General features: G+C 58.5%; 1 protein-coding gene across 2 annotated transcripts in view; it reads left to right on the top strand.

The window, feature by feature from the left end:
* The first annotated feature begins 270 nt into the window (after positions 1-270).
* CXXC5 (CXXC finger protein 5) overlaps positions 271-24,838 on the top strand; it is a 34,563-nt gene continuing 9,995 nt past the window's right edge. The window contains exon 1 of one of the 2 annotated variants that reach the window (XM_055431360.2): positions 271-782. The gene's annotated coding sequence lies outside the window, so the exon portion shown is untranslated. Of the gene's footprint in view, positions 783-824; positions 947-24,838 lie in introns of those variants that run through there. The other variant, XM_055431361.2, reaches the window with a different exon arrangement.

The raw sequence follows: 24,838 nt of genomic DNA, 5'->3' as shown, positions 1-24,838 counted from the left end.
AGTGAGGTCCTCTTATTTTTTGTAAAGTTGCGGGAAAAGAGGTGAAGACCGGGCGCGCTGGAGAGCTGAGCCTGGGCCGACCTCGTCAGAGCGCGGGGAGCTACAGGCGCAGTGGCTGCGGCTCCGGCCTCAGAGCCTGCGGCGTCCAAGTGGCCAGAGCTGCGTCGGGAGGGAGGCGGAGGGAGGAGGGAGGGGAGCCGAGGTGGCGGGGCGGGGGGGGGGGAAGAGGAGGAGGGAGCGCGGAGTCCGGTCCGGGTTTTGCCGGCAGCCCCCGGGCAGCGTTCAGAGCTCCTGCCCGGGCGGGCGCGCGGCGGCGGAGCCTGAGCGGGGATGTAGAGGCGGCAGCAAAGGCGGCGGCGAGAGCAGGCGCCCGAGCCGAGAGAGAAGAGCAGCCGAACCTTGTTCCTCAAAGCCGGGCCCCGCGTCCCAGCCCTGCGCCCAGCCATGCGCGCCGCCTGCTGAGTCCGGGCGCCTCACGCTGCGCCCTCAGCCAGCCGCTCCGCGCTACGCTCAGGGGTGATTAGTTGCTTTTTGTTGTTTTTTAATTTGGGCCGCGGGGAGGGGGAGGAGGGGCAGGTGCTGCAGGCTCCCCCCCCTCCCCGCCTCCGGCCAGTCGCGGCGGCGTGACTCCGGCTCCGGACCCGGGCACGGCGGGCGGCGCGGCTGGAGCGGAGCGCACCGCGGCGGCGGTGCCCAGAGCGGAGCGCAGCTCCCCGCCCCGCCCCTCCCCCTCGGCCTCGCGGCGGCGGCGGCAGTGGCGGCTTGGACGACTCTGAGAGCCGGTAGGTGTCGGGCCACGGCCCTCCCCCGACCCCCCCGGAGGCCGGCCCCCTCCCCTTCCCCGCCTACCTCCCTCTCCTCCCCCGGGGCCCCGGTGCGCGGCCGGGGCCGGAGTTCGCTGCAAGTCTGCGGAAAGTTTGGCGGCGCGGGCTCCCCCGAAGTTCAGGTGCGGAAAGCCAGGGACGGGAAAAGAGGGGTCCGTGTTTGGGTGTGGCGGGGGCGCCCGTAATCTGAGCCTCGGAGCCCCCGGGGCTAGGAGCCCTAGCTCCGATGATCGCTCAGTGGCCTCTTCTATACTCAAGCCTCCCCAAGCCGCAGTCAGCTCGGTCGCAGATCACTGAGTTCAGACAAAAAGAGGGTTTTTAGGGTCGGGGACGGCCGCTTGGACACCTTGGATAGGGGCCGGGGCTCTCCCTGCGGGGTACTGTCCCTTCCCCAAGTACTCGAGCTTGAGGGCACAGGGGCCGCGGGAGCCCGTGTCTTCACCTCTCGGCGCTGGGCTCGCGCTCCGTCTGCGGGGGCGACTGATTGGAGATCTCCGGCGCGCACTCCCCCCAACAGACCCCATTCGTAGTCCTGTCTTTTGGGGGCATCACGCACTGCTCTTAATGCCCTAGACGATGCGCGGCTGAGTCTCCCCCTCCTTTTGGAGGGGGCGGTGGCCACTTCCACATTTCCCCTCAGGCTCCTCGCCCCCGCTGCCCGCGGGGTGTCTGGCGGGCAGATCAAGTTTGACCTTTTTTTTTTTTCGTCAAAGTATCACCCCCGACCACCACTGCTCCCCGCGGCCTCTCTCTCCCTTCCTCCCTAGCCTTAGGGAGTCTTTCAGCCTGTCTCCCGAGCCCCGCGTGGCCAAGCAGCATGCAAAGCCAGGGAGGGAAAATGGGGGTGTTCTTCTAGCTGCGGAGCTGTGGGAGGTGGGTGTCCCAGCCGCCTGCTTCGCTGCTCTGGCCCCAAATTTACTCGTGAAGTTTGACCCCGAGCCCCCCTCCCTCTTTGCTTCCCCAGAGCGAGGGGCCGAACCGCCGCGAGAAGAATGTGTTAATTTTCTTGCTGGGGGAAGTTGTCCTCGCCCGTAATGGGCTGCTTTCCGGCGGGGAGCGCGGGGTGCGCCTGGCTTTGTTTATTTGTGGGATCCACAGAAAGTGAGTGACCCCGGCTTTTAAATGGGGGGCCGCCTCCCGGGACCTGTCAGAAGAGCTGAAGCGCCCAATGAGGGAGCAAAATCGCTTTTTGGTGCCCCCACCTCAGGAATCGGAAGGGGTGCGCGGAGTTGGACTGGTGCCACGGGCTGCAAGGAGGAACCAGCAGATTTGGGGGTTCTGTAGGGACTCATCCGGGAAGACCTGCTCCCTGTTGTCTCCTGCGACGGGGGTCTGAAGGGTTGGCAGCCGCGCCCTACTTTGCCCCCGGGACCCTGGGTGGTCTGAGAGTCGGGTCTTCTGATAGAAGGGACTGAAGCGGGGGGCGGGGGGTTCTGGCGAGCCAGCCTCTTGACCTCCGCCTTCCCCTGCGCCGCAGCCGCTGTTCCGAGTCCTAGGTTTTGTGGTGGGCCGGCTGCCCCCACCCACCCCCGCCTCCCTGCGTTTGCGCAGGAAGCGCTGGGGAGGGGGCGTGTGCGTTCGTTCGGCCCTCGCCCCCGCCGGAGCCGCCCCAGGGCGACCGGCAAACAGTGTCCCTTTCAAGTTTTCCGCTGGGGCCGCCTGGCGGGGGCTGCGTGCGCGGTCGCTGCGGACTTGTTTGGAGCGCTATTTGAACGCCCGGCGCCACCTCAGCTGCCCCGGCCCGCGGGGGCGGGAGGCGGGGGCCGGGGGAAGGCTCTCCATGCAAGTGAGAGCATTTCAATTAGATGGTTTTAGGGGGCGTGCTGGCCGAAGCTTGCCCTAATCCCCCTCCCGAAAGACCCCCCCACCCCGTACCCTAGGTGCCTACCGTCTTAGGAAACCAGGGACTGAGACCCGAAGCCATCTCCCAAACGCCTTTTTGAGAGCGATGCGGGGAGACTGAGGCCAGCGCTACCTACTACTGCGTAGTGTTGATTTAGCAGTTTCCCTGGATGAGACTCAAGCAAGAGCTGGCGGGGTCGGGGGTGGGGGTGGGTAGTGGCCCGCTCTGCAGCTGTCACCCCCTTCCCAGAACGGAAATTGTCCTCTCTCCTTGGGGAGGAGGGAGAGGGGGTGATTTTTGCCTTGGGAGAGGGTGGGAACAGCTGAGGGAGGTTGGCCTCTGAGTTCTCAGTTAGTCCTGGGGCCCTTGGTAGAAGCCCACCCCTCCCACACCCCCACCTCCAGTCCTGGCAGGAACCTGGGGCTCTCCCAGGGAAGCAAGAGCTAGCCTTGAACCTCCCTCTCCCATGCCACGTCCCTTTCCAAGGTGGGGGGCAGAGGTTCCTCTGCAGAAGACAGACCCTTGGCTGACTGGCTGTCCGTTGGCCCTTATTTATGTGTGTATTTGGGCCCGGCTGTTTTCCCGGCTCAGCAGGTGACCCTGGCCGGGGCCTCCTATCTCTCCCCCGACAGAGCCTGTTGACTTACCCGTGGGCCAGCAGCCTCGTCTTTATCACGTGAGGCCTGGAATGTCCACCCGTCAGGGCTGGGCTGGGTGGGGGAAGGGAAGGGAAGGGGAGGATTCTGCATCCAAGGCCCAGGCCAGATTAAGTCTGTGCTCTGTGGGTTCCTACTGTGACCCCCAACTCTTGCTGCCTCTTTTCAGCTTCTACCCATTTGGCAAATGAGAAACTGAGGCTCATAGGATTGGCGGGGGGCAGGTTTCATATGGATAAACAAGCCTGTGGGAATTAAATACCTTGCTTTCTTTAGGACCTCACCTACTTATTCATGGGACAGTAGAATGGAGATTGGGGGGGTCTCTCTGGGAGGGAGGGGTGTACGCTGGGCTGAGGTCAGCTGACTTTCCAGGGTAAAGGATAGGGTGGAGGGATGCTGGGATGCTGATGAGCCAGACTCTGGCCTGCTTTCTTAGATCCCTTGTCTTTTGGGGTGACCATGAAGTCAAAGCCAGCTCCCCAGCTTGGTATTCTGCAGCATATCTCAATTGGCTAAGGATGGGGCAGGGCTCACTTATCATTAAGTTGTTGTTATTATTGCCCACCCTTTATATGTGGTTCAGTTCTTCATTCATTGGCCCACTGTATATTTATTGAGCACCTACTATGTGTCAAGCCCACCCTCTGGACTTGCAGAAATGAATCATTGACTCTACCCCCCACCCCCCTGGAGGTAGGCCCAGGGCAGGAACTCCGCCCTGTTTACCTGCCCCCTGGGCCCCTGAATGGAGTTTTCCCCTTTTTTAGCTGAGGCTCTCCCTCTCTTACCCCCCCACCACCTGGTCCCATCCTAGCCTCTGTGTATGGTTGTAGGGTGCGCGCGGGAGCGCGTGCGTGTGTATGTGTGAAGTGCCCTTGATTAAGTGTATTAATAGTTAAACTCTCACTCATAGCTGAAACTCACCAGACCACAAAAAGCCTCCCCAGTTACTCACGCGCTACTGCCCAACAAGAATATCCCACTCAAGTTTTTTTTTTTTTTTTGCTTTCTCTTACTTCCCCCTTTATCCCCCCCAACTTTGAGCCCACCTCCCAAGCTGCAGGCAATGAGAAAGGACTGCCCCCACAAGGACCCAGGAATCTCCAACCATTCCACTTGCCCCCTGAAGCCAAAGGCAGTGTCAGCTGCTCAGTGAGGCTGTGTAGGTCTAGTCTGTTGGTATGGGATGTGGGAATCTGGGCAGTGTGTGTGCTAATGACTCAAGATGGATATATCTGTGATTCTGTGTGTTGAATGTGTGTCTGTTTATCTTGGGGTGTTGGGAGTCTAAGCCTGTGTATATTTGTGAATCAGGACATGTGTTTATGGATCTAAGAGTTGTGTCTGTATCACATATATATACCTGTGTGTTGTGAGCCTGGGAGTCTGTATCTGAAAGTTGGGTCTGTCTCTGTCAATCTAGGAATGTATATATTCTGAGTTGTGTGGGCCTAGAATTTTGGAGAGGGTGTGTTCGTGATTTGTGTATGTGTGTTTTGTATACGCTTGTAAATTTGGGACTGTATCACTCCTTGAGTGGTACTGAATTGGGAAAGAGTGTGTGACTCTGGGAGTGGGCATATCTGAGCTATGCTGACAGTGGTCTGTGTCTTTGGAAGCTGGTGTCTGTGTTCCTTGCTCTTTCTGTATCTCTGTCTGCCCATCTGTTTTTCTGAGTCTCTCCCTCCCTGGTTGAGGCCCTGAGTCTGTGAGCTTGTGTGGTGTTGAACCTCTCCCACCCGGTCCTTCTCCTCCCCTGCCCTCCCCAGCAGTAACTGGGCAGCCTCCCCGTCTGCCTGCCTGCTGGGAGTTTGGAAGCCATGGAGGGAGACAGGCTGGGGCTGGGGTGACAGCGCGTATCCACGGCAATGGCAGCCTGTGATTACGGGAATAAAAGGATTTTAAGGTCATGGGTGTATTTTTTTGTTTTGTTTTGTGTTTTCCCCCTCTTTGGTGGAGCCATTGGCAACAAAGGGCCATTGCTGTGTGTCTGCAGGTTGGGAGCCTGTCCCCATGCAAGTGAACATGGATCTGTGGGTCTTTCCTGGGAGCATGAGCACATGTGTGTATATGCATGAGTAGAGCCTGTGAGAACGTGTGTTCCACTCTGCCTGCTCCCTGTGAGAGAGTGCATAGCGCTGTTCCCTGGGTAAGAATTCTCAGGAAAACTTCTTGATTTGGGGTATTTCATGGAGCTGGAACCCTGCAATCCTGTGTGTGCTGAAGAGTGGTCTGGCCCCAGTCTTTGCCTACCTGTCTCCCTCTCCCCACCCCACTCGCCATAGGGTGTCTCTGGCCAGAGCCTGGCTCGGCCCAGTCACCTGGGCCAGGCCACATCTCAGGGTGTCAGTGCCCCTGGCCCTGCTCCAGCCCCTGTAATTGCATTCTGCCGCCTAATCCCCCGCCAGCTCAATTAGATCGCAAATTCTTCTTCATTTCCTGCCTCTGATGCTGGCCTCCCTCTGGGCTCACAGGGCCTGGGAGGGAGGGAGGGGATCTTGCCCCCTCTTCCGCCTGCACTGGGGGCTCTGGAGGTGGGGTGTGATTAGTTCCTGGCACACCGGCTCTCAGGTGCTGGTTGCAGCCCTGGGGGCCAACAGGACAGGGCTTTGCTGACCCTTTATAGACCAGCCTCGGCAGCCCTATGCTAGGTACCTGGTACCTGGGCTCTAAGTAGACCAGGCAGATTGCTCTGGCCAAGCCCCTAAACAGTGTTCTCACTGTTGGTCCCCACAGGTTCTACCCATCTCCTTGTTCCCAGAGGAGTTGCTGACCCACCCCTTGGTCTAGCAGTTGTGACCTTGTTTTTGACCTTTTCCTGGTGACTGTTCCAGGCACAATAGGATCACTGAGCTCCCCCGCTACTGGGCCCTCCTAATTCCCAGCCTCGACCTCACCCAAACAGGTATATTTGACCACTGGCTCAGGAGTCAGACCTGGCTCCAAATCCTGGCCATGTCAGTGGCAAACTGGATATGTGTATGACCTTTGGTCCATGTATGTTCTGTGATCCTCAGTTTCCTTATCCCTGAAATGGGAGTGTAAGAGTGCCTGCCTCACAAGGCTATTTTCACACGGACACATGGCTGTGCAGTGCCCACCATCAGTGGCTAGCCCACAGTCAGCATTCAGTCAAAGCTGGCTTTTATGATGATGAGGACTTCCTGTCCCCCAGTGAAAAGGAAGAAAAGAACACATGCTCATGGTTAGCGTTTCTGTCTTTATTCTGCTAGTTGCCAGGTGTGTGACCTTGGGTACGTCACTCCGCCTGTCTGGGTTTCTCTTCCCCATCTGTGAGATGGGACCCACGATGGGCCTGACCTCACAGGACTACCTGCATGCTTGGCCCTACCCCCCTGCAGGTTTTCAAGGTGTTACTTGTACTCATTTCTTTTCCTCACACCAAGCCTGGGGTGGGGTGGGGCTGGTGTAGACACAGGCTCGGGGACAGGGGGACTGGCCAAGGTCATGAGGTTGATGGTGGGGCCTGGGGAGGGCGGTGGGAGGGCTGGGGGATGACCTGCTGGCTTGCTCACCCGTTGACTGGCTGGCTCAGCTGAGCTGTGAGGCATGGCCTTCCCTCCCGCTGGTCTCTGTGGAAAGTGGTGGCGCGGCTGATTTTTTTTTTCTGTGAAGGGGAAGCTGGATGTCTACCCCCTCCTTCCCCAGGAGGTGCCTGTGGCAGTGGCTGTGCTGACAGGCCTCCTGGCCTTCTGACTAGGGTGGCTGGCAGCTCTGGAGGGCCGGCTGCGCACAGATCAGCCAGAGGGAAGAGAGAACCGCAAAGGTCCCCTGCCCTCACTAATCCCCCGGGCCCCTCCCAGCCTCAGCCTGTCCTCCGTCTGGATGGAAAGACAGAAAGCAGCCACGGGAGGAGGAGAGCTGGGGGAGGCTGGCTGAGCTCAGGAGGTAGTGGAGGGGGACTGGGGAGGGGGGTGGTCTGCTTCAGGGTCCCTGTATCTCCCTGGCTAGTCTCCTTATTTCTATGACCTCTGTCACTCATTGGCCTAAGGTCGTTAATATTTCATGGCCTTTGGAGCCAGTCCCCTGCCCCAGCCCACAGGCCCCCTTTGTCTGCCTGCTGCCCCCCCCCCGGGTATCCCTGTCACTGAATTGCTGAATTACTGACCTCAGGGCTGCCTGTGCCTCCCCCCAGCCCTGATACCATCCATATCCTTCTTGACCTGCCCCCCACACACACATCTCTGTCTGTCACAACTTGGTCTCTCCTGCGTGTCCTCTCCCCCTCTCTCACATCTCTTGACTGTCCCTCTGCCCTTTCCCTCCATTTTTCTCTTTTTGTTGGCCTCCTCCTCCCCAGCAGGACAGAAACAGCGGCAACTGGTGCTCCTGGCTGCCCCCCCCAACCCTGTCCACCCCTTCCTGCCCCCATCCCCCCAGCTGTGCTGGCCGTGAGAGCTGGTTTTATTTATTTTTCTGTTTGTTTGGGAAGAGGGCAGGGGCAGTTCTGGGCCCTGGCTGCTGCGCTCTGCCTAGAGCAGCGGGCAGGCGGGCCGCACTGGCCTCCCAGGAATGTGGCCGGGACGCCCCGCGCTATATTTACTTCCCTCCAGTTGCTGGCCCCAGCAGGGCAGAGCCAGGCCTGCCCGGTGGCCCCGGGAAGCCCTATGCCCACCCTCCCCTGTCCGGCAGACCCCACATGGCCCTTGGGCCCACTGTTCCCTCCCTTCACCCTGACCTCCCCTGACCTCCTTGGACTCGCCCCGTCTGCCAGCAGGAACGCTAAAGTGCCCTGCCGGGACAGGCATAAAGTGCAGGCACAGTGGCCTGACCCATGTGGGACTGCAAGCACCTGGCCACCCCCACACCCCGACCTAGGGGCCCAGCCTGGGCCTGTAATCTGGTGGCCAGAACTATGCAAAGCATCTTTTTGGGCCTCTCCCCACTGGCCCGGTCCTTGCTCTTGCCATGGTCCCCTCAGCTCTGCTGTGATCACTGGCCAGGGTGGGGTGGGCTAGGGTGGGAGGCCTGAGCCAGCGCCAGCAGTTGTGTCCCTTCACTGCTGTCTCACTTCCCACCTCACCTGCTGGCCCTCCCAGCTTTCCTGTGTAGACATGTATTCATGTGCATGGTTAAAAGCTTGCACATACATGTGCAGCACCTATGAACACATGTTGGAGTAGCCCTTCTGTGGAGGCAGGGCCATGCTTCTAACCAAGTCCCTTGATCATCAGATGCTAATGGGAGGTTACTGGGCTTGCTGCTTGCCAGCCTTGCAAGGGATGTGGCGGTGATTCCTTCCTGTCCCCTCAGTGTCTGGCACCAGCTAAGTGTTTGAAGAGCTTTAGCTGCTGTTCTAATCACTCGCTGTCTCCCAGTTATTACTATAATAATCATAGTAGGTCTTAACAATGGCGATGACAATGGCTAACCCGTCCCAGCCCCTGACTGAGGGCAGGCACTGTTAGGAGAGCTTTCTAGCCTTTGCTTCATTCGTTCCTCACAGTAGGCCAGTGATGGGGGTGCCGTTAGCTTCCTCATATACAGATGAGGAAACTGAGGCTGGAGTGTTTGGGACTTGCCACTCCAAGTGGGATTGGGTCCTGGCAGAGCCCTTGATGGGCCATGAACACCACAAGGACAGCCAGGGTTGGGCTGTGCATGGCAGTCCGTACTGCTTAGCACACAGCAGCCACTCCGTCAATGCCTGCAGGGTATAGGCCTTGCTCTCTTTCCTTCTTGAGTCCGCCAGCCCCTGGCAAGGGATCTGGCATTTGGTGGGAAGGTGGGCTGATTGACTCGTTGGGTGAATGAAAGAATGAATTAATGAATGAGCAGGTGATTGGCTGTGGGATTGAGTGCTCTCAAGGGACACCAGGATGGGGGAGGTGTACTTATGTTGGTGAGGAGACTGGTCAGGGAGACCCCCTGGTCCTGCAGAGGATTCTAGGAGCCAAGGTTGAGGGGCGGGACTGAGAGATGCGTCCAGAGACCATAGGCTGCCAAGGCTGAGCCCTTGGGGCAGGTCATATCATCTTCTCCCCCTGACCTCAGTTTTTCTGTCTATCAAATGGGCTTGGGAACCTTGCCCCGGCTGGCTGGCTGCCAGCTGGCCTGGGCTGGGGCTGGCCTGGGAGCCTGAGAGGTGAGGGACTGTGGTGGGAAGGAGGAATCAGTGGGTGGTGAAGACTGGAAGATGAAGCGTGGAGCTTGGCTTGGAACCTGAGAAGCAGGGAGACCAGCCCTGACCTGACACCCCTCCTCCCTCTGAGCTCCAGGGTGGGGGCACAAGCTGACAAAGCCCTACCCACCCGCTTGCACTCTGGTGAGGTCTGGGCCTCCTGACAGCTGCAGCGTCCATGGCTGTGTTTGCCACAAGGTGGTGGCCTGTCCTCCAGGACTAAACCAGCTTAATCCCCATAACCCCCTGCCCTGCCCCACAGCCTCACGTCCAGTTCCTGGTGACCCTGATGGGAGAGCCCAGCTCCTTTCCTGCCTGATCCGCCTCCCCCAAAGCTCGATAGAAAATTGCTTAGCTGGGCCCCCAGCAGCAGGTAGGAGTGGACTTGGCCCCCTTTCTTCTGGCGGTGTCCAATCTCAGTGGCCTGGAATCGTAAGTCACAGGAGTCTAGAATCATAGGATGCTTGGAGCTGAGGGATTCTTGTCAGGATTCTTGTCGTGTTGAGAGTCTAGAATCACAGAAACATGGTCTTTACTGCTGGAAGGAAGCATGAATGGTCATGTTTCAATCTTGTTCGATGCTGGGAACATTGAGAATCTGAGAGGAGGGGCTTCCCTGTGGTGCCCGCCAGTGACATGAAACCCAGTTCTGCCTCTGGTCTGCCCCTCTCTGGAAATAAATCACACCAGCACGAGGAGTGGACTGTGTGGGCCCAGGCAGGCAGTGAGGGGACGCACTAGCCTACAGGCATGGGAGGGGTCCTCACGGCAGTGCCCGCCCGCCCGCTGCCCACGCTTCCCGAGGCACCAGTGTGAGGAGGAAATGCAGGCTGTTGCTTCCAGCGACAGCCGGCAGGGCCGGGCGGCTTCCCAGCTCCCCCTCTGATTCACGGCCGCCTGCAGCTCCCCCCTCCCCTGGGGGCCTCTGCAGCCCCATCTGTGCAATGGGGAGAGGAGGCTTCACCCCAAAGTCTAGTCACAAAGACAGTACAGTTGTGATTCTTTTAAAGCCCACCCTTACGCTTTGGGAGAGTTGGGCCAGTGGTCCTGAATAGTCAGCTGGACATTTGGCCCCAGAACACTGAGAAGTTTTGTGTGGAGTCACCCTGATGCCTGCGAAGCTTGGGAGGGCTGCATTGGTTCCTGGGGTAGAAAGTGTACCAGGTGGGAAACGATAGAGAAGGGCCCTGCCGCGAGGGCCGTTCTTCCCATTCAGGAAGAGCTTGGATGGGAGCTGGGCGTGCTCCTGATCTCAGTATACCCATCTGCAAAATGGAGCATGTCATGCCTTGTGGCCATTCATTCATTGTCTACTCTGTGCCTGGACATGTGCTGGTACCGGGGATGCTGAGGCAAGTGGGAGGATGGTAGGGAGAGGAGAGGTGTCCTTGGCGGTGGGGTGGGAGTATGATTTGGCTGAAGGGTTACTCTGGGAGAAGGAATGAGGTTGAGGGGGCAGATAAGGGGCTGACCGGCGAGGCCAGTGTCCAGCGGAAAATCCCAGCTGTTCTCAGGAAGTGTTTCCTCCACTGATCCCCGGGGAGGGAGGCAAGGCAAGCAGGAAGGAGGAGAGTTGGGGGCAAACAAGGCCCCCAGCCAGTCCGATGGAGACGTCCCAGGCCTGGCAGCTGGGTGGGTGTACCCCTCACACTGCAGGAGGGCTGGAACGCAGCCCCCCACGCTCCGGAGCTGGGCCTGTGGTGGGGGGCCGGGGCTCTCAGGAGGGGCTGGGCCATAGTCCAGATTTCAAAGCCTTCCCCAGGGGCCTTGCGGTGCCCTCCGCCCTGTCCTGAGCTGCCGCCGCGGGGGTGGCAGATGCTGTTTCATCGGCTGAGACGAGTGGGAGGCCTCCGGAAGGTCCTCCTGGGAGGTTCCGGGGGGCAGCGGGGGCGTCGGCAGCTGCCGCCCAGCTAGGGCTTGTTCACGGTGGCCTCCCGAGTCCCTCAGTTCCCCCAGGCCTGGGGATGGAGCACTGAGACTGATGCCTCCTGCCTTCACTCCCCCTACTGCCCACCAGGCTTCTTGGCTCTGGCCCCCCTCCCGTCCCTGGCTGTGTCTGCAGAGCCCCCCGGGGAAGGCAGGGGAGGAGGCGCAGCGGGCTCAGAACAGCGGGTGCCCGCGCAGCCAAGTATTTGCGCGAGCTGTCAGAGACAGACAGGCATGTAGGGAATTCGGTGCGTGTGGGGCTGGGGGAAGCAGCCGGTGGGCAGGCAGGCAGGAGGGGGGAAGCTGGGGCTGCCTCCCCCGCCTGTTGAACCCTGCAAAGACCACCGTTCTCCCAGCCCAGGCCAGAAGGTGCATTCGGCACCTCCTTCCTGTCTGTACCAGTGCAGGGGACAAGAGGGACTGGGTGGGACCCTGGCTGATGACAGGGCTGACACTGGGGAAGGGGTGCCCTGCTGAAGGCCAGAGCCTGGGAGAGGCTGTCCAGTGGAGTGTGGAGCCAGGCAGGAATCCGGGTTGTGCCCAACTGTGGCCTCCAGGAAATAGCAGCTGTCATGCTCCCGCGTCTCCCCCCTCCTCAAGCCTGGCACAACTTGTTTCCTGGCCAGGGTCCGGCTGGGGCAGATTGGAGGAGCCTGGTATTGCCCAGGCTGGGCAAAGAACAAGCAGGATGAAGGGGACCATGTTTATAAGCCTAAAGGTACTTGGGGATGCCGGCGAGAGCTTCCCCTGGTATTCTTTTGCTGAGCAGGCTGGAGTCATTTTGAAGGAGGGGACTTCAGCCCTTACCTCCCTACACAAAGACCCCAATTTAGTCACCTGAGTCTTCTCTCCGATAGGGGCTATTAGGCAGGTCAGGGCCTAGAGCTGAGTGATACTTGATGTTTCATAGCTGAGAGCCCAGAGAGAGGGATACATTGGCCTAGGCTCACACAGTGGGTTCTCCAGCCTTCTCCCTACCCTCACGTGGGTGGGGTCAATGGGAAGAGGTGAACATTGGGGGTTTGCTGGGGTCGGGGGCTATATTTAGTTCAGTCCTGCAGAGCCAGGGGGCCCCTGGGAGCAGCTGTTGGGGCTGGGGGGGAGGCAGACAGGCCTCGAGCTGCATTTAGTCTGGACAGAAATATCCTCCCCCCACCCACCCACCCACTGGCTGGGCGGCCAGGCTGCGGGCTTGTCCCCTGAGGGGCAGCTTGCCTGGGCCTGGCGGCCGGCGGGACAGGCAAGATGACCCGATAGGCTTTTCCCAGCTCAGGTTTCGATGAAACAGGAACCGGAGCCGTAACCTGGGCTGTGGGGGCCAGGGCTGCTGGAGCTGGGGGGCCAGGACTGCCTCCCTCCTGCTCCCTTCTGCTCTCCACCATGCAGCCTCCCCTTCTCAGAGGCCTGGGGAAGCAGCAGGTTATTTATCAAGCGGCCTCCCTGCCGCGTCTGCCCGCGCCTGCCTCCCTCCCACCCCCCAGCCTCCAGCGCTGGCGGCCATGAGCCCAGCAGAGCAGGGTGAGCTGGGCGGGCTGGCGGCGGGATGAGCTCAGGAGACGTGAGTCACCCCATCCCCAGCAGCCCCACGAGGCCCTGCGGCCTGGCAGGCAGCGCGTACTCACGCACATCCCACGCGGCACACCCAGGGGCACACGCTTGGGACAGTAACTCAGCACACGACTCAGCACACACTGCTGACACTCATGGGCAGGACCCAGTCCCAGTTGTGGACTCTCCAATAGCACACTCGCTGTCATACTCACAGCCCCAGCCTCTGGCGCACACACACAACACATGCTGACACATACATGCAGACGAATAGACAGTCACACAGGGACCCCACGCACGACTCCAGTAAGGCGGTGGTGTGTGTGTGCGCCATCCTATCACAGGCTCAGGCCGTTATTCTCTGGCCACAGCTCTCACCCAGATGGTGTGAAGAGCTGGGCCCGGGGCACTGACCCCACATAGCCTGGTGTGCACACAGGCTCGCTGCCAACAAGGTTGGGGCTCCATTCACTGAAAGGCCCCTGTGTAGGCTCACACAAAGGAGACCCACCCTCGGCCGTGTAGAGTCAGCTGAATTCTGCAGGGTGGGCACGGGAAGGGAGATGTTCCCCCTACCCCTGGGGAAGGAAGCCCCAGTTACGGGCATGGAAGTGTTAAACTCACTTGCCCTCCAGTATGGGGAACTTTAACCCAGGCAGAGCTGGTTGGGGGTTGATGGGGAAGGGACAGTGGGGAGCTCGGTAGAGGAAAGGCTGGAGAAGGAAAGCCATGGAGAATCGATTTTCCTGGGAGCGCCAAGTGGCCAGCTGCTCCCCCCACTCGGGAAGTGGGGTCCTTGAGAGATTGCGGGGTGCCAGAGACAGGGGAGGAATGAGACTCCCTTGATCTAGTGGGCTGAGTGCCCTCAGGAGTCTGTCAGCCCACCCTCCCTGGTCACTCTGGCCTCCTGCCTTGCAGCCAGCACCCTAAGACTCAGAATTCAGACTTAGCCCCTGATTTTTAGTCCCTGGCCTAAGTACAAGGAAGGGCTGGGCTGCTGGATTAGGGAGATGCCCTCGGGGAGCCTCTGTGCTTCTGCTGCCCATTGGGGCTGGCGCTTACCTTCCCTGAGTGAGCAAAACTGGGGGCATAACCCATATTTCACATACGGAAAAAGGCATCCTTTTTCAGATGAGAGAATTGAATCCAGTGAGGATGGCTTCATTGCTCACGAAGGACTTTGGACACAGTCTCCTGCTCGGAGGGCAGCTTGTCCTGGTCCCACAGAATTGAGACAGCCTAGCAGAAGTCAAGGGGCAGGTGAACTCTGACCCATGTTGGCTTCCACCTCCTGGCCACATAGGTCTCGCCCATAAAGGTCTGGACAGTGGTTGGGGAGAAGAGAGGACCAGACAACCTGAAGAAGAGAAACAGCAGTGGCTAGTCAGGAGAACTGGATGTCCCCTGAGCCATCAGCTCTAGAATTGGACAGGCCTGGGCTCCGCACCAGGTTTGGTCACTGCCTGCTGTGTAATCATGACCTGGTTTGTCAACCTCTCTGACCTCACTTTAGCCACCTGTAAAATGGGTATGACTCTTATCTCTGTCTTAAAACTGCAAGACCTGAAGTAGATTGGTGGGGTGTGGTTCGCACCATGTCTCACTTGGATCTCCAGGTGAGTCCAGCCCTCCTCTCCACCTGTTGGCTGCACCAAAGCTGGCATTTTTCTGGGAGTGGTACCCCACACCAAAGACTCCGTAATTAGAATGTTGTGGATTTAGTCTTCTCTAGGGCTGTTCTTAGATGGGAATGATGGAGCGTGGGATTGAGGAAGCTGAGCTTGGGGTCACTGGGACGGGGATGGTTGGGAATGGATGGGAAGCAGGACAGAGGAACCTGGAGTCCTTGGGTGCACACTCCTGGGGGCTTCACAGTATGGTTAGATACACAGCCAATCGTGGTTCCAAGATTTTTTTTCTATCCCCTAACCCCCAACACTGGAAAAGACTCTGATGCTGGGAAAGGTTGGGGGCGGGAGGAGAAGGGGACGACCGAGAATGAGATGGCTGGATGGCAACACCGACTCTGTGGACATGAGTTTGAGTGAACTCCGGGAGTTGGTGATGGACAGGGAGGCCTGGCGTGCTGTGATTCGTGGGGTCGCGGAGGGTCGGACACGACTGAGCGACTGAACTGAACTGAACCCCCAACAGATAGCAAAGCCAAAAGTTAGACTCTGGCAGGGACTTCCAGGTGGCTAATATGGCCTTCGCAGGGCAGTGAAGGGCTTGGAATACACCTATGGAAGGGCTGTTGGGACTGTGGGAGCTTGAAGAAGCCTGGAGCAGGCCGGGCTAGGGTGGGGAGGGGGACAAGGAAATAGGAGGAAAGGTTGGCAAGAAGTAGAGGTGGACTCTTCCTGTGGCCAGAAAAGCACAGCTGAGTGCTGCTCTCGCTGTAGCCTGCAGACCCCTTTTGTGTGCACACCTCCCTGGGTTCCCGCAGGTAAGAGGGCAGGACGGGACGCTCTACTTGAGGCTGGGGAAACTGAGACATAAGGGATTGGCTCAGACTCAAACAGTGGCAGAACTGGGGCCACAGCCTGGGTTACCCAACATTCTTGGCTCGAGCAGTGCTTTCACTCATTCTGGTGTTGGCTGAGGATGATGGTAAAAATAACCACACAGCTCTCATTTATTGAGCACCTATGCATGTTGGCCCCGCACTGAGAACCTCACATTCATCCTGTCTAGGACCCTGGTGGGGGCGGGGCTGTCCTGGTGGGCATTTCACAGATCAGGGAGTGGGCTCAGCAAGGTCAAGCTATTTGTCTGAGGTCTCCTAGCTTGAGGCTGCAGAGTGGGAGGGGAACCCTGGTTCCAAACCGCGTGTAGACCTGTGCCTCAGGCGGGCTCCTACCCACCTTCCATAATTTACACAATGGAGAATATTCCTAGTTGGGCCAGCCCCCTCCCCACCTAGGCCCCGCCCCATGACTCTTCTAGGGCCGTCTGTTATCTTGGACCCAAGAACCTTGGGACTGCTGATCCCATAAGCTGCGGGGAGGGTAAGCCCTGTTGCCCTTGGCTTCTGTGGAGACATGATTCACTGGGTGTCGGGTAGGAGTCAAGGTGTGGCCCAGGGAGCAGATTGAGCCTCCCCAGGGTTGCAGGGATCTTCTTGCAGACAAGTTCTGGGAAGGTCGATTGCTAGGCTCGTGAGAGCTGCTTAGGGGCCTGGTCAGCACCGTACACCTCTCCTATCCCTACCCTCCCACCTCCCTGGGGACGCCTTTCTCCTCTCTGGGGAGCCCTGCAGGGAGAAGTTAAGAAAGTGCCCTTGAGCTGAGGCTATCCTCCTCTTCTGTAACAGGGCTGACAGTGACCATCCCACCCTGATCAGTGTACTGGTTAGCTAAAGAGAGCACCAGGCCCAGCATGGCCCTGGGGCCGGTCTCACTAAAGGTCACCGAGTTGGGTTTGTTTTGCTGGAAGTTGGTGCTGGCCTGAAATGGAGGGGCAGAAAGTCTGGGTTTGGGGCCCTGTGCCGTGTGGCAAGTTACTTCCCCTTTCTGGTCTAAGTTTCTACATCTCTGAAATGACTGAGAGTCTGCTGAGCACATGCTCTGAGACAGAGGTAAGCCACAGTCAGACAGCCACAATCACAAACTCTGCAGCTGGTCTCTGGGTCCCCCGGGCCCAGGGCTCCTGCAGACCTTGTGTTAGCACGGAATTCAAAGGGGAGCAAGGAGGGCTCTAGAGATGGGCCACTTCTACCACCCACAACTTGAGTGCATTTTAACTCTGTTCTGAGTCTCAGTGTTCTCATCTGTGAAATGGGAAGGCCATGGTGCCTACCTCTTTGGGCTGCTGGGAGAATAAAAGAAGAGGGTGTGGACAGAGCACCTGGCACGGACTCCATCAGTGGTGGCCCCCGCCCCCAATTCCGCCCGCTGTCCTCCTGGTTGCTGCCCCTCCCAGCCTTGGTCTCCGGGCTTCTGGGAAGGCGACAGTGCCAGTCTGCTGGCTCAGCCGGCTTGGCCACTGACCTTCAGAGCACCCAGGCTGTCAAGGCCGCCTGACTGCCTGCCGGGCGGGTGGGGGGAGTGCCAGCCAGCTCCTCGCCTGACGCTACCCGCCCCTGCTCCCACTCTCCTCTCCCTCTCTGCGCCTGTGTGTGAGCTAATTAATCTCAGCCCCTTTGGGAAATTAGAACGCTGCAGTCGTGGCCTCCTCAGCCTCGCGGTGCCTGTGCTGCTACTGGGCCCTGCCAAGACCCACTGTGGTTTGGGGGCACAGGGTGGGGGGTGGGGGCAGCAGGATGAGCTGGGTAGGCATGGGTGTCCCTGAGCCCTTCACCGCCTGGCTTGCGGGGGTGGCGGGCTCTGGTTTCTTGGCCCCCTCCCCTTCCATTCAGCATCCATAAGGATACCAGACCATCGCCCTGCCGGGGTTAAACCCAACCTCCAGTGTCTCTGACCTCTTCCTAGGGCCAGTATGGTCACCCTGTGGTATGGTCACATTCCATCTCATTGCGGGGTCGTCTTGCCTGCCTAGCTCAGGCTGATGGAGACAGATGTAATTATGGAATTTTGCTTGGGAAATTAATTTGAAAAAGTTAATTAATTGGCGGTTCCGGAGGTGGCGGGCTCCACGCCCAGCCGGTCCTGCTGACGTCAGTGGTGACCCGCCTGAGATGGGCAGGCCGGGGAGAGGGACCCCAGTGACCTGGCTGGGCAGACCAGTGTCCTGGCTCAGGGGGGACACCTGGGAAGTGGGTGTCACCTGGACCTGTTAAGAGGCACTCTGAAATCTGAGAATTCAACCACTTGTTTGTATCTTCACCAAGCTGCCCCCAGCCAACATAGACCACTGAGTGTTTCATCCAGTTCTTCTGAATCCCTTTTCTCAAGGAAAACCTCTAAACCTGTTCCCAAAGCTTTTCCATAGAGTTTGAATCCACTGTACAGATGAAACAACTGAAGACTTAGAGGGTATGACTTGCCTAAGCCATTCAGCTATATTCTCCAGCAGAATGGAGTACAGGATGGATGTATAAAGGTTAGGCTTCTTCCCTTCTTCCACAGGCAGCCCCCTCCCTAGTGTGTGATAGGAGCCTTAAAGTTGACTGTACCCGAGAGAGGGCCAAAGAACATGGCCAACCCCCTCCACCCTGACATCATTGTGCCGCCTCCATACCCCTCTCCAGACATTTGTGGTACTCCGTGTTTGTATCTTGGGAGGACTTTTCCCACCCAATCTTTGGGATGACCCAGCTGGGCTGAGGCAGGAGGCCCCATTCCTTAGGGCTCTCGGAGTATGTAGGGACCCCTGCTACCTCCTGGGCCCCCTGCAGAGCCCCTGACCACAATGGTCTAACCAAGATCTTGTGTCTGGAGGAGTGCAGATTCAGTACAGTTTTTGTGTAGACAGAAGATGGGTCGGGGCTGGGGCAAGAAGTAGCCAGTCCTGGTTCAGATCAGGGATGTGACCAGCAAGGTGAGCAACGTGGGCTTTCAAGAGATTTGGGCCTGGGTTTCCTTAAGCTGTGTGGCCTTGGGTAAGTCCCTTAGCTTCTGCTCAGAGCCTTATTTTCCTCACTGGGACACAGGGATGATCACGTATGCCACTCAGAGGGCTGTGAGGAGGCACAGGGAGGAAGGAGACGGTGGGAGGTATAACCACTTGAAGCCTCTGTTTCGCTGCCTGGTGGAGGCCGGCTGGGTGGGAGAGCAGGGAGCCGGTGGAACTGAGCGGGTGCCAGGGCCTGAGAAGGCAGAGTTGGTGGAGGGAAATCTGGTGCAAGTGGTTGGGACAGGAGCTGGAGGACACACGAGGCGGTGGTATCTATGAGGTACCCAAGAGCCGCCAGCTAGCGGCCCAGAACCCTGGGGCCTCTAGGGGGAGTCAGTCCATACAGCATTTACTCTGTCACTTCAGTTGTGTCTGACTCTTTGCGACCCTACTGACTGTAGCCTCCCAGGCTCCTCTGTCCATGAGATTCTCCTGGGGAGGTGGGTTGCCAGGCCCTCCTCCAAGAGATCTTACCGACCCATGGATTGAACCCATGTCTCCTACGTCTAATGTATCAAAGGTGAATTCTTGACCCACTGAGCCACCAGAGAAGCCCCATATAGCATCTGCTTCTGAATTTGTTGAGTGTATTTCCTTACCTCCGGGATATCCCCAGGGACCAAGTGGGCCTTGCAGATAATTGTGTAGACCTCACCTCTCATAGTTGTTCAGAATAAAAGTGACTGTCCTGGACAGACTGAGCTGGGCATTTTGCATCGAATATCCCTCTGATGTAGTCTGTAGTTCTGGGTTTCTTCAAGGTCTGACCTCTAGCCCAGGGTTTGAGTGGGCCACGCCCATTCCCTGAGCATTTCTGTGTGGGTTTTGTTAGTAGCTCAGTTCTGGCAGACTCTTAGTGACCCCAGTGCACGGAATTCTCCAGGCAAGAATACTGGGGTGGATTGCCATTTTCTTCTCCAGAGGATCTTCCTGACCCAGGGATCGAACCCTGGTCTCCTACATTGCTGGTGGATTCTTTACCATCTGAGCCACTGGGGAACGTGCTTAAAAGGGAGACGCTTCCTCTGCCCACCTCACCTCCAAGAAGCCCTCAGCAGGTGACTGGCTGAGCGCTCAGAGTTCTCTGCACAGACTCTACCAAGCCCTTCTTTCTGTGTGCACATCCATGTTCTCTTAGACTGGGAGCTCCCCGAGCATGGGGTCCATGACATCTCTCTGATCCCACGCCCAGCACAAGTTAGCACTGGGTGGGGTCCTAGGGCCACTGTTTCCTATTTGACAGATGGGCCAGTTAAGGCTGTGTGAGGACATTGCTCAGTCAAGGTCACACAGCCTTGTGAGGGGCAGAGCTAACCTGGCCCAGGTGGATATGGCGTCACTGGATCTTTCTGGGGTCTTCTGCAGGCTTCCTTAGGACCTGCAGCTCGTAACTCACTGGCAGACAGTGTTCCAGGTGTCCAGCCCTAAGCCCCAAGCTACTGAGACCTTGGCGAGTGAGGAGTTTTGGCATCGGAGGGGCAGAGGAGAGACCTTAAGCTCTCCAAGCCTCAGTTTCTTTAACTGCAAAATGGGGATTCTGGTACCTCTTCCTGATAGTGCTTGGGGATTTAGGGTGGGTGGTTAAAAGAGATGTTCTTAACTGCATGTCCAAAACTTAAGTGAGAACTTTTAAGTGTTCACCATCTTTATTATTACTATTGACACTTTTATTTTGTTATCATTATATTATTATTCACCCTCCCAGGGCCCCAGCAGCTGCGATGGCTCTGGGCCTGGCTGCAGAGCTCTGGTCTGCAGAGAAGTCACCGTTGCTAATTAGTTAGTGCCCTGAGGAGAGGGCCGGAGATTTTTATTTTTGCTGGAGGATCCCACCTGCCCGAGGCTTCCCCAAGCCCTGTCTTCAACTGGGCAAAGGTTGCAGGCTCCTCTCCAGCCTCAGGTAGGGGGCCTGGCTCCCAAATTCCCCCTGCCACTCCCTCCCCCTCCCAGACCTCCAGGGCCATGAATCATTTATGAGGCAAAAATGAAACCAATTAAGGACAAACTTTGAAAGCCTCTAATTGCTGCGCCTGGTGGCACCGAGGAATGAGGGAAGGCAGGCCTGTTCGGGGCCGGCATCTCCTCAGCCCGGGCCTTCCCAGACCGCCAGCCCGTCCCACTGCGTCCCAGGGCGCGCGGCCTCCCGGCTCCCCGCCGCCTCCCGGCCGGGTGCGGACGTGCCTGCGCGGCTCCGGCGGCCGCGTCGGCCGCCCCGGCGCCCGCCCGGGTCCCAGGCAGACTAATTAGGCCCGGCTGCCCTCCCCGCGCCGCCGCCTCCCGCTCCAGGCCCGAGGTGATGGCGGCTGTTCCTGCCGTTCTGGGGCCTGTGCCCCAGAGCTGGCCGCCGTTCTCGGGGCGGGAGCCAGCTCTGCTGGCCTAGCTTAACCCAGCCGAGCCCAGGACGCCCTGTCCCTGAACTGGGAGCCCGGGGTTCCCCGCGCCCCCTCACCCTGGCATCCCGGCGTAGTCTGGGGCTGGGCGGTGCTGGAGGACCTGACTTGAACAGTCCAGTTCCAACTCAGGGAGCTGCCCGTGTCCGCCCCCCTCCCCCTGACCCAGCCGAGGGCGGAGGGGGCCGGGGGATGGCCGGTGAGATAGGGAAGCTGGACTGCAGGGGAGGGGAGGGGATTGAGTTCCTGGGCTGGCCCATTGGTGCGGTAGCTTTGCCACAAACACCGTAACCTTACAAGGATTCCTTAGCCTCAGTTTCCCCATTTGTCAACTATCAGGACAGGCCAGTTTTCTGTTGGATTTAGAATTTGAGGAGCTGGGCTTTACATGTCCCCCCCACACCTCCACCCCTGCCCTTGGGGGCTGCTGAAGCGGAGGAGGTGGGGTCTGGACCCAGCTTACCACTGGGAGCCTTGGGCACCGGTGACCAGCCTGCCCACTGTGCTGAGGGCCAGGCAGGCCCTGGGCACTCAGGCACGTTGTTTGCTGAAACCGAATTTCTGTGCTTGTGTTTTTCCATAATTATATTAGCAGGTGGGATTTTTCCTCCGGGAAGCGGTGGGAGGGGGAGTGCCATGGCTGTGTCCCCACCCGCTCTGAGCGTGAGCTCACATGGCTCTGCCCACCCGCCTGCCGTAATGATTTTTTAATTATGTAGCCAGTGCTCGGAATTGCTAATCTGCCTCCAGCCCAACATCCCCTCCTGCAGCTTGTACCCCGGCCCCTTACTGGTGTCCCCAGAGTGGTGGCGTCCAGCCCCACGCCCATCTCTGCGCCCGGAGCACCCCAGTTTGTGAGAAAGGGGAGGCCAGGACGACCACAGGGCCACCTCTCCTCCGTTTGCTAGTGACAGAACTTGGTGGTAGCCAGGGATCAGGGTGCCTTTGGCTCTCTTTGCACCCCACCACCGCTGACCCCAGCTCCTGGCTTGCTCCTGCCAGGACAGGTGTGGCTCTGGAAGAGGGCAGGGAGTGATCGGTGACCCCAAGGACACACACACACATATGATCTTTGTCATACCCCATTCACAACTTGCTTCTCTTAACTACACACTCTCAGCCTCATAGCTACACAAGCACAATAGTACGCTCTACATCTTTCTCCTACACACACAGCCACACCTGAGGGCCAGGGTGCCCTCCGGAGACCCCACTGCTGCCTCCCATGCCCTGCAGTGGTGTTGCCCCCACTCACTCTCTTTGCCTTCATCTCCTCCACCTACCCCCTGCCTGACTGGGTTACACTCTGAGGTCCCCCAGCTCCCACCTGGTGGGGTGGCTGCCTGCGGCTGGGGCCTGCCTGAACCTCTATCGACCCGGTCTGGGGGAGGTGGCGGGTTGCGGGGGGGCTGTTCTGCAGCACTGTGGCGGCAGCTCCTCTCCAGGCGCCCAGCTGTGGCATCTGTCAAGGTCAGATAGCGACTCCGGAACCAGCCGGCTTGGCCCCACGGCCCCTCTCGCCTCATTATTTTTGTGTTCCGGGGCTGCGGCGACACCTCCCTCCCTCCTCCTGAGCCTCCCGCCTCTTGCCTGCCTCCCCCATGCCTCTGCAGGGAGGGCCTGCGGTCTGGGGGCTTTTGTTTTCCAGTTTTCTCCACGCTCAGGCCAGGCACACAGATTTAGATGCTGGCCAAAGCTGTTGGGTCTTGAACGGCAGACGAGGCAGGTGCCTCCCTCGAGGCTGGGACAGCTTTTTGGCTAGTGGAGCCTTGGGTTGATTTCTCAGGGGTACAGACTGAGCCTGGGCGGAGCCCAATCTCCACCACAGCCCAGGTGTTCCTGTGGGCAGCTTCCTGTTTCCATAGGGGCCCCAGCTCCTGGCATAAGTTCCTGTCTGTGCCCTCCCCATGCCAGTTGAGCCCCAGACCCGTATCTCAGAACTCCTCAGAGGTCCTGATAGAACTCACAGTGAGTGCATGCACAGGTGTGCACGCACGTGCACGCGCGCGCGCGCGCACACACACACACACACACACACACACACTTGACAGGCCAGGAGAACCCACAGATATCCAGCCACCATGTAAACCACTCTACTTGGACACATGCACACTCAGTCATACACATATATCCACAGATGCAGATAGCCACACTCCACTCCTCCACATAGGAGGTCACACAGAGTCCTCCACCTCCACTGGTGTCTAAGTCCCATTTGGATATCAGTACTCAAAACCACAGAGTAATAACTGAGACTGTACACACACACCTGGGCACAGCCCCAGACACACATTCTCATGCATACAATGTGCACAGGTTTCTGACACACCTCCCAGGTGGACACATGCAGGTATACTTAGCCCTAGCGCTGCTCCTCACCATGTACACTCCAACTCGAGCATGCTCCCTGGGGTTCGGTGTTCTTGAGCAGTTGCAACACCCAAGGAGCTTTGGACCCCTGAAATGCTGAAGTGAGCTTGAGGCCTTCCCTTGGATGCCTGTTGTGTGGAAAATAGGAAATGGTGATTGACAGATGGGTCACCCTACCCACCTGGCCAGCCTCCATGGATGTCCACCAGCCTGGGCACAAGTGCACTGAGACGGAGTGGGATGGGAGAGTCCTGGGTGGGTCAGGATGGGCTTTGTGACAGCTGGCAGGGAGGGCAGGCTCAGGGGGGTGGCCTCTCAGGCTCTGTCTCTGGGTCCCTTTGCCCACCTCCAGCCCCTGATTAGGGTGTGTTGGGGGAATGAGATGTGGACACACGTCAGGCCCCTGGGGTCTCTGGGGTAGCCCTGGTCATCACTCACTTACTCCTCCAGCTGCGGACTGCTGTGACTGCCCCTAAGAGGGGAAGGTAGCTGGAGGTTTAGCAATGGTGGGGCCCCCACCCCCCAGGAAACTCAAAACCCTGGGCCAGCCGCGGGTGGCGGGTTGGGGCAGGCACAAAGAGGGCCTCTGTGCAGGCCGGCTAGGCTGCCCACAGGATTCTGGGGGAGGAGGCAGGAGCCGGTTTCCGTCCCATTCTGCTTCCTGCGGAGGCCGCCGGAATGCCCGGAGCACTGGCCCAGCCTGGCCCGTCCGGCCCACCCGCAGCCCCTTCCCTTGTCTTCCTGGGCCTTAGGGTACAGCTGCAGACTTCTCTGTGATAGCGTCCCAAAGTGTTTTGCTCAGAGCTTGAGAACTACCCCCCTCCCCCCCAGGACCGATGAGAAACCAAGAGGGTTCCCCTAGGCTGAGGGTGCCCCTGGACCTCACCCTCTAGCCAAAATGTGCCTCAGAGCTCTTGGGCAATGCTGGAGAGCCAGGCCCTGGAGTTGCAGAGATCTGGCTTCAAATCTTGACTCTTGGGCTGATTGACTAGTGACCTTAGGCAGGTGAGTCTCATATGTAAATGGGGTTAATAGTAGTTAAAAGAGTTAGAGATTTCAGTGAGAAAATGCATGTGAAATGCTTAGCACAATACGCAGCAGAGAGTAAGTGCTCATTATTGAGGTCTGCTATTATCATGTCCTCTGGGGAGATAGGAAAGGGAGGGGGCTGGATGCTCCTCACCCCAATCAGCCTCATATCCTCTGGAGCTCGGTCCCAACCCTATGGCCGCTCAGAACCCTTTTCTCCAAGGGTTCTTGGAGAAAACCCTTCTGTTTCCCAATCTGAAAAATCTCATCAGGAGCCAGTTCAGGCCCCTGGAGCCTTCCTCCTGGGATTTGGAGGGCAGGTTGCTATCTGGGGTCTTTTTTCTGTATCTCTCCACCTCCTTTCCCACAGGCCCTTCTGGGCTCATGGTTTCTGCACCTTGAGGTGAGGAGCAAGAACCATTGATCTCTATTTTACAGATGGAAGCTGAGGCTGAGTGTGGGGAAAGGTGTGAAAGTCAGCAAGAAGGGACAGGATGGAGCCACAAACCTGGACCTGCTGACTCCATGCCCTGGCCAGTCCTGTGAATACATGCCCTCTCCCAGTGGGGACCAGATATCTCTGAGTTGGCTTT

The sequence above is a fragment of the Moschus berezovskii genome, chromosome 8 (assembly GCF_049115385.1).
Source record: "Moschus berezovskii isolate FMDL1 chromosome 8, NW_MosBer_1.0, whole genome shotgun sequence".
Lineage (NCBI taxonomy): Eukaryota > Metazoa > Chordata > Mammalia > Artiodactyla > Moschidae > Moschus > Moschus berezovskii.
The sequence above is the reverse complement of the archived record's forward strand: the minus strand, read 5'-3'. Positions and strand labels throughout refer to the sequence as shown.